Raw genomic sequence first — 8,315 nt, 5'->3', positions numbered from 1 at the left:
GACTGGGGTGCATGAGCTCCCCCTTGTTAAGGTCAACTGATTCTGTGGATTTCTCCTGCCTGGTTGTGACCCCTTTAATCATCACTCCTCCTGCTCTATAACTGGATTCCAGGAATTTGGCTAGTGTTTACCTGTGGGTGTCTGCTTCTGCTTCCATCCACCACTAGATGAAGGCTCTGGGATAGCATATTCGGTAGTCATCAAGCTTTTTTTTTTTTAACTTAAATTAGAAATAAGCTTGTTTTATCCCATACTCTCCTGCCCTCTCCTGTTTTGCTCCCCAAGGAGGGTAAGGCTTTCCATGGGGAGTCTTCAAAGTTTGTCATATCATTTGTACCAGGGACCAGTCCCTCCCCCATGTGTCTATGCTGAGGGAGTATCCCTTTATGTGGAATGGGCTCACAAAGTCCAGTTGTATACTAGGGATAAATACTGCTTCACTACCAGAGTCCCCATAGACTTCCCAGTTCTCCCAACTAACATCCAATTCAGGGAAACTGGGTCTATGCTTGTTCCCAGCTCAACTTATTCAGGTCAGCAGTTTCTGTGGGTTTCTCTAGCCTGGTTGTAACCCCTTTGCTCATCACTCCTCCCTGTCTGCAACTGAATTCCAAGACTTTGGCTCAGTGTTTATCTGTGAGTGACTGCTTCTGCTTCCATCCACTACTAGATGAAGGATCTAGGATGGCATATAGGGTAGTCATCAATCTCATTATCGGGAAAGAACATATAAGGTAGCCTCTCCACTGTTGCTTAGATTCATCTTTGTAGATCTCTGGACATTTCCCTAGTGTGAATTTCTCTTCAAATTTATAATGGTTCCCTCTACTGTGTTGTCTTTTCTTGCTCTCCTTTATTCTTTCCCTGTCTTAATCTTCCTGTTCCCTCATGTTCTCCTCTTCCCCATTACTCTCTCTCCCCTTCCCCTGTGCTCCCAATTTGCTTGGGAGAACTTGTCCCTTTCCCCTTCTCCAGGGGACTATGTATGCCTTTCTGAGGGTAATCCTCTCCTTCATTCCACACTTTTCTGGTGGTATGGATTGCAGGCTGGTAACACCTTGCTCTATGTTTAAAAGCCATATATGACTGAGTACATACCATGTTTGTCTTTTTGTGACTGGGTTATCTCACTCAGACTGGTTTCTTCTAGTTCCTTCCATTTGCCTATGAATGTCAAGATTCTACTGTATTTTTTCCACTGAGTAGTACTCCATCCATTCTTCTATTGTGAGGCATCTTAGTTGCTTCCAGGTTTTGGCTATTACAAATAATGCTCCTATGAACATAGTTGAACAGATGTCCTTGTTTATGAATGTGCTTCTTTGGGATATGTGCTTAAGAGTGGAATTACTGGATCTTGAAGGAGACTGATTCCCAATTTCCTGATGAACCACCATACTGATTTCCAAAGTAGCTGCATTAGCTTGCACTCCCACCAAGAGTGGAGGAGTTGTATCCCTTTCTCCATATCCTCCCCAGCCTAAACTGTCTTAGGTGCTTTTGATTTTTCAATTCTGACAGGAGTAAGATGGTATCTCAGAGTTGTTTTGATTTGCATTTACCTGTTGGATAAGAATGTTGAGTACTTTCTTATATGTTTTTCAGCCATTTTAGATTCCTCTGTTGTGAATTATATATTTAGTTCTGTACCCCACTTTTTAATTGGATTATTTACTTCTTTGGTATCTAGTTCCTTGAGTTATTTGTATATTTTGGAAGTCAGATCTCTCTCATATTTGTTTGTTGGTAAATATCCTTTCCTATTCTGTATTTAGCCCCAATTTTTTAGATTCCCAAGAATGGTATTGACTAATACAGTTCCTTCTCCTCCAGAACCCCAGCTGGCAACAGCAGTCCTGTGGCTGCTTAGGATCAATAGTGAATTATGAATGAGGTGGAATTTACCACCTCATGTCTTGATTTTAGTTTAAGCTTCACAGTTCCACATTTTTATTCCTTTCATATGTGCTCAAGGTAAGAACCACAATTTGTTAATGTCCTAGGGTGGCAATAATGTCACAAGTTCCCATTTCTCTAATAAGATTCAGCCAATTAACAAGCTTTGAGTATGAAACTGAATTCAGGTTTCCTTCTCTGCAGGAGACATGTCTTCTATCTCATAGTTAATAACATATTTCTCACTGTACCACTCATCACTCATAGTTCATGTATATGTGTGTGTGTGTGCGCGCTCACACATAATATATAATGCTTATCTGGGTATAGAAGATTAATTTTTAAAATCAAAGACCAAATGATCTCGAGTAATCTACTATTTTCTTAACTAATGAGAGCTTACTTTGCAGAATTTAAAATCTACTGATGTGTGCTTCAAATAGAAAAAAAAATAGTCTGTGAAGAATAATTGTATTTCTTAATCTCCTTAGGCAGAAAGGCAGCATGCTGAGGCAAGTCAGTAACAGAAACAAATACTGTAATGGGAGAAAGTCAGGCAGGAATTCCAAAGAAAACTGCAATAACCTAGACATTTTCAAACAAGTTGAAAACAGTCACAATTTCCACAACTCTATAATAGTCAGAAATGGCAAAACACAAATTTTCTGATAGATGGGTAAACATGACATTCTATTTAAATTTTTCTTTCATAAATTAAACACCAAAACTTCATTATACCTAAAACTGCTCACATGTTTTGATATGCCTAGATAAACTGTAATAATAAGTGAAAAATACATAATTAAATATAAAGAATATTTACATATGTTGTGAATGGTGTTTTATCTCAAATGTTCCAATGGCAATTGATTTTAGTTTCTCTATTTGAATTTGGACCTATGCAAATTTCATAAAGTATCTTCAAAGGATGATGCTCAGCCTCTGAGGGTATTCAGGTCTCCTATGGGCTTACCAGTCTGAACATGTAAAACATGTTAACTCAATCCTGAGAATAAGGTGCACTTTTATGCTCACTTTCTTCTTTGCTCGAATCTAGAAGCATTATTAATTCTTGTTTTGAGTTTCCTTTTTCTTTGCACTAATCCTGCTAAACTTAAGCACTGCTCATTTACCTGAGTTGAAGAGTCTGGGTTCACCCATTTGGGGTTTTCCTGTCTCAACAATATCTGAATGTAATCCATAGCTCCTCTTTTGCTTGCTTTCATATCTCTCTCTCTCTCTCTCTCTCTCTCTCTCTCTCTCTCTCTCTCTCTCTCTCTCAATCTCTCTTCCTGCTACTTCCAAAGAAAGGTGGAAAAGATGTGAATCAATGACTTTTAAGTCCTTCAATAATAAAATTATTTGATTATGGGTTTTAGTGTAATTGTTTCCTCATTCGATTCATTTAGAGTGGATTGTTTTTAATAGGAGTAGTTTACACTTGCTAATGCAATTGTTTAATTAGGGGTATCTATTATTTTTTTATTATAACCTACCTTCAGTTCAGTCTATACACTTGTCACTTCATTACTCCTATAGTCTTGATTCTCTACCAGCGGGGTTCCTATGCTGCTCTAATCAATGGCCAAATAAGGGATATCTAGAAAAGCTTACACTATTTTATTTAAAATAATATAAAAGTTTGCTCTAACATTAAAAAAATAAACATGTATTTTTTTAATTTTTTATTTTATTTATTTATTTGTATATGGACATTTTGCTTGCATGAATATCAGAAAATACTGTCTGATCTTCTGAAAGAGGAGTTATAGATGACCAATAGCTGTCATATGGGACTGGAAATCAAACCAAGTCTGCTGAAAGAGAATCCAGTTCTCTTAACTTCTGAGATATACTGCAGTCCCTCTAATTAACCTGTGTTAAGAAAATTGTAACCAAGTATACTCACAAGAATCCTTTAAGAAGGGTTGGAAAGCTGTATCTTCCAGAGGTTTTGAGTTCTATTACCAGCAATCACATGGTGGCTCACAACCATCTCTAATGAAGTCTGATGCACTCTCAGTGCATAGAGGTATACATGCAGATAGAGAACATATACATAAATAAATAATAATCGTTTAAAAAATTGCTGTCTGTGGTTTAAATTCACATTAAAAAAGGAGCTTTTATGAATGATGAATACATTTACTGTGAAATTGGACCAGAATTGAAAGGTAGAGTCTAAATATGCTTAACCACTCACCCATTGCACTTCTTCTATGGCAAAAAAACTTACCACTATGTATAGATCAGTCAGAGGATGGAATGATGGAGGAGAGAGAAACAAGACAGACAGACAGACACACACACAGAGAGAGAGACAGAGAGAGAGAGAGAGAGAGAGAGAGAGAGAGAGAGAGAGAGAGAAAGCTTACTTTTATATTGCTATTGTTTCCCCAGAATTAGTTCATGTGGTTGTGAGATTTGAGAAATTTTGCTATATCCCAGGCCATCAGGAAATTTTGTGGTACAATGTTTTCTTTGTAAAGCTTCAGATTTTGTTTTGATCTCCATTTCTTCAAGTATTCAGATGAGTTTTACATAATCAAAGAAAAATACTTCTCTTAAAACCAACTGTTGTTTTTTCATCTGGACGTTTTTGTTGTTAGTAAATAACTGGTCCAGTCCATAGTCTATCCATGCTGATCGAATTCTTCTCCAAAAATGTTACCTGATTATTTTCTTTGGAGAAGTGTTATTATAGCTATTATAAATTTGAATTATATTGTCTTTTAATGTATAAACATGGATCATTTAATTGTTATATTTTTGCCATCTCTCTGGGCTTTTGAAGAAACATTAGTATTATTAAATACAAGTTATAAGGAAACTTAATTTTGTTTAAGAAGGTTAGTTTACATTGACCAGTGAGATATAAAAATATAGCAAATAGCAATAATAAGCTATGTGTTGGTAAAATAACAGAATTTTATTTGACAAATGAGATAGACATTTAAGAAGCATCATAGTACTAAGCAAATACAAGGCATTGCACAATATCTTTAAACTAAATCTCCTTTCTCTCCTTTTGGCTTTGATTTGTTATTTTTTTTCTTTTTTTGGCAATATGTGAAAAAGAAAATCTCAGAAATCGACTCTCTGACCCTTCTCCTAGAACCTTTCAGGTGCCATACAGCGAGAACAGTTTAACATCCCACCTGAGGGGAAGAACTGCCAGCAATCAAGTATTTGTAATGAAAAAACTTCAGAGAACTGATTTCCAGTTGGATTTGACTTTCTCACATCAATTCAACAGTGGAATAGAAAACAGAAGTGTGTTCTATTTCCAATTATATGCCAGCTGTGTGAAATCCAGATATAGTAAATAAAATGAAGGACCATAAAACAGAGAATACAATGGAGAAAGAAGCTGGATAAATGAGGGTTCTTCAGTTGTAGAGCTCAGAAAATTTCTGAAGACCATGTTCTTTCACATAAAGTATATACATAGGAGTTTGTTTTCCACAGAAAACAATTTAAATTCTGATCTGTCATTCTGGATTCCGTGAACTCCCAATTTCATGGGTCAGCTATTTTGTGGGTTTATCTACCATGGTCTTGACCCCTTTGCTCATATTATCACTCCTCCCTCTCTACAACTGGACTCCAGGAGTTTGGCCCAGTGCTCAGCTATGGATATCTGCATCTGCTTCCATAAGTTACTGAATGAAGGCTCTATGATGGCAATTAAGGTAGTCATCAATTTTATTATAGAGGAAGGACAGTTAAGGTATCATTTCCACTATTGCTTAAATTTTTATTAAAGTCAAAATGAGGCATCCTGGATGTGGGTGACAGTTGGGGGGCCTGGGAAATTATGGGGTACTGGCAGTGGAACCATTATTTTTCCCTATTGCATGAACTGACTGTCTGGAGCCCATTAGCTGTGGAGAGATATCTTGATCAGTCTAGATACGGGGGCAGGTTTAGGGGAACTTGATGCTGGCACAAATGAAGAGACAGACTTTGATGATTCCCCAAGTGGGGTCCTCACCCTCTCTGAGGAGTGGATGGGGTTGAGGTGGGGACAAGAGGGAGAGGGAACTGGGATTGTTATGTAAAGTAAGATCATTTTTTAAAAAAGAAAATAGGTTCGGTTTGAAGCAATGATTACAAAATCAAGTGATATTTCTCAAGGGCAGAGCTTGCATTAAAAAATCTACTCAGATGGTCTGTGTCAAGGAAGAAATTCTTCACTGAGCACAATCAGTTATTGCTACAAACTATAACGGAAAAACATGGAATAAAAACACCATAATCTGCATCCAATACACTAGAGTCAATTGAATCTGTCTTCAATGTTTTCATTGACAAGTGAGAGAACTGAACTTTCAAAGCAAGGTTAAGAAAATGAGGAGTCAATCATTGCATGGATTCTACAAGGGTATTAAAAAATCAAAGCCAGGAGAACAGCATACAAATAGTAAGAACACCTACATGGAAAACATGTTACTGCAGAGAAGATGCACAATGATGAACTAGACGATCTTTCTTCCCAAAACCTAGAAACAAATAGATAAAATAAACTACATTAGCTTCTAGTGTGTGAAGATGTAGTAGTTATAAAAACAACCATTTGAAGACAGAACAAAATGGATGTAAGAATTAAATTCTAAGACTAGATAGATTTTACTTTCTGAAAATATAATAACTAACAAATCAAAATTTCATTTGCAATTTTATAGCTATATCTTATAGCATTTACATAAATCAATTATGAGCTCAAGTAAAATCTTAATCTTAATAGAAAAAAAATATACAAAAGAGAATGGAGAAATCAATAATTCTCTTTGAGGGCTCATGTTAACAATTTATGCATTTAAGGTAGGATAAAATAACCTATTTTCTTATTGTTTATTATTCTTTTTTAATTTTAAAAATATAATATTTTTATTTATTCATCGAAAATTTCATACATATATGCAATGTACTTTTTTAATATCAAATTTTTAAAAAAAATTTTAAATTTATTTTATATAACAAAGTCCATTTAAATGAAAACAAACATTTATAGACAATATTTGGGAATTTGGGTGCCGTTCTTTCCAAACTACTTCCTGCTGGTAAGGGGTGCTGTCATGGGGGATTCGAAGAAGATTCAGAAATCCTGGCTGTAGTCTGTAAGGCTGCTTTGTCCAGCTGTTTTGAATGTAAGATCACCTCGTACTCTGTTTCAGGTGGTCTGGCTTGATCAAACCACATTAGTCTGGAAGGAATCCACATCTTTTCATTTTCTGTGGAAACAAAAATAGAAATCTTTTTCCCCAGTAACTTGTCCTGGAATTCAAAAAAAAAAATTGTATAATGAATATTTCAGTAATTAATATATAATTTGAACTTTTATGATTTTTGTATAATCTGTAAACTATTAATTTTATAAAAATATACCTTATTAATTCTCTGATAATTTAATATATGCATGAAAGAAATATATTTTGATCATAAAAAAAGAAAATGTGATTAAAAAATTCTAAGACTAAGCAATATGTGGATGATCATACTGAGCATAAATACAGATGACATTCTAGCATGGGATTTATACTTGTTCAGTTACCATATGAGTTAGAATATATGGGAAGAGCACAGGTGCTATTTTTGTTACCTTATGTATTCTAAGACTGTAGGTAGACATAGATATAGAGTATAATAGAAAAAATGTGTGGTGATAAATTGCTGGGTCTCACAGAAGACACAAATTGTATGTATAACGCATCTACAAAGGCCAAGAGACACTAATCTGTGTGAATAGTCATCTAACTGTAAGGGAATGAAGTCTCTCTCTCTCTCTCTCTCTCTCTCTGTCTTTCTCTCTCTCTCTCTTTAATTTCTTCTGTCCTCCCTTCCTTCCTTCTTTCCCTCCTTCCTTCCTCTCTCTCTCTCTCTCTCTCTCTCTCTCTCTCTCTCTCTCTCTCTCTTGTCTACATTGTCTTATCTCCCACTTTAGGCTGTTGGTTAGATGTTGTGTAGATGTTGATTATCCTTTATTTCTTTGTTTGTGCTAAATGAATCTAGCGAAATAGAAAGTCAGATTTCATTGTTCATGATCCTCAGTTTCACGTGAATTTGACAGGTGAACTGTGATTTTAGTTGCTTGGGCAAGGTATTAACTTCCTTTCAGATTCAATTATAGGTGGCAGGGATGGAAGATGGATCTCCATGCACTCGGAGATAATTAGTATCATTAATATAGATTAGACTCAAACTTCACCTTGCTATCTAGGTGGCAATTTACATTGCAAATTCATAAATTATCACATTGTGACCAATCCCTTTTTCATATTGACTGTCTTCTCTGATATGTGATATTATATGAACACTTACAATAAAGTGTTTCTTCAAACATGAAAAGAGCATAAAAAATTCAGGCCTCATGTTCTCTCAGGTGCTGGTGTTTATACTGTTTAATAAATGATTAAAGA

Source organism: Phodopus roborovskii, unplaced genomic scaffold, assembly GCF_943737965.1.
Source record: "Phodopus roborovskii unplaced genomic scaffold, PHOROB, whole genome shotgun sequence".
Classification (NCBI taxonomy): Eukaryota; Metazoa; Chordata; class Mammalia; order Rodentia; family Cricetidae; genus Phodopus; species Phodopus roborovskii.
The sequence above is the reverse complement of the archived record's forward strand: the minus strand, read 5'-3'. Positions refer to the sequence as shown.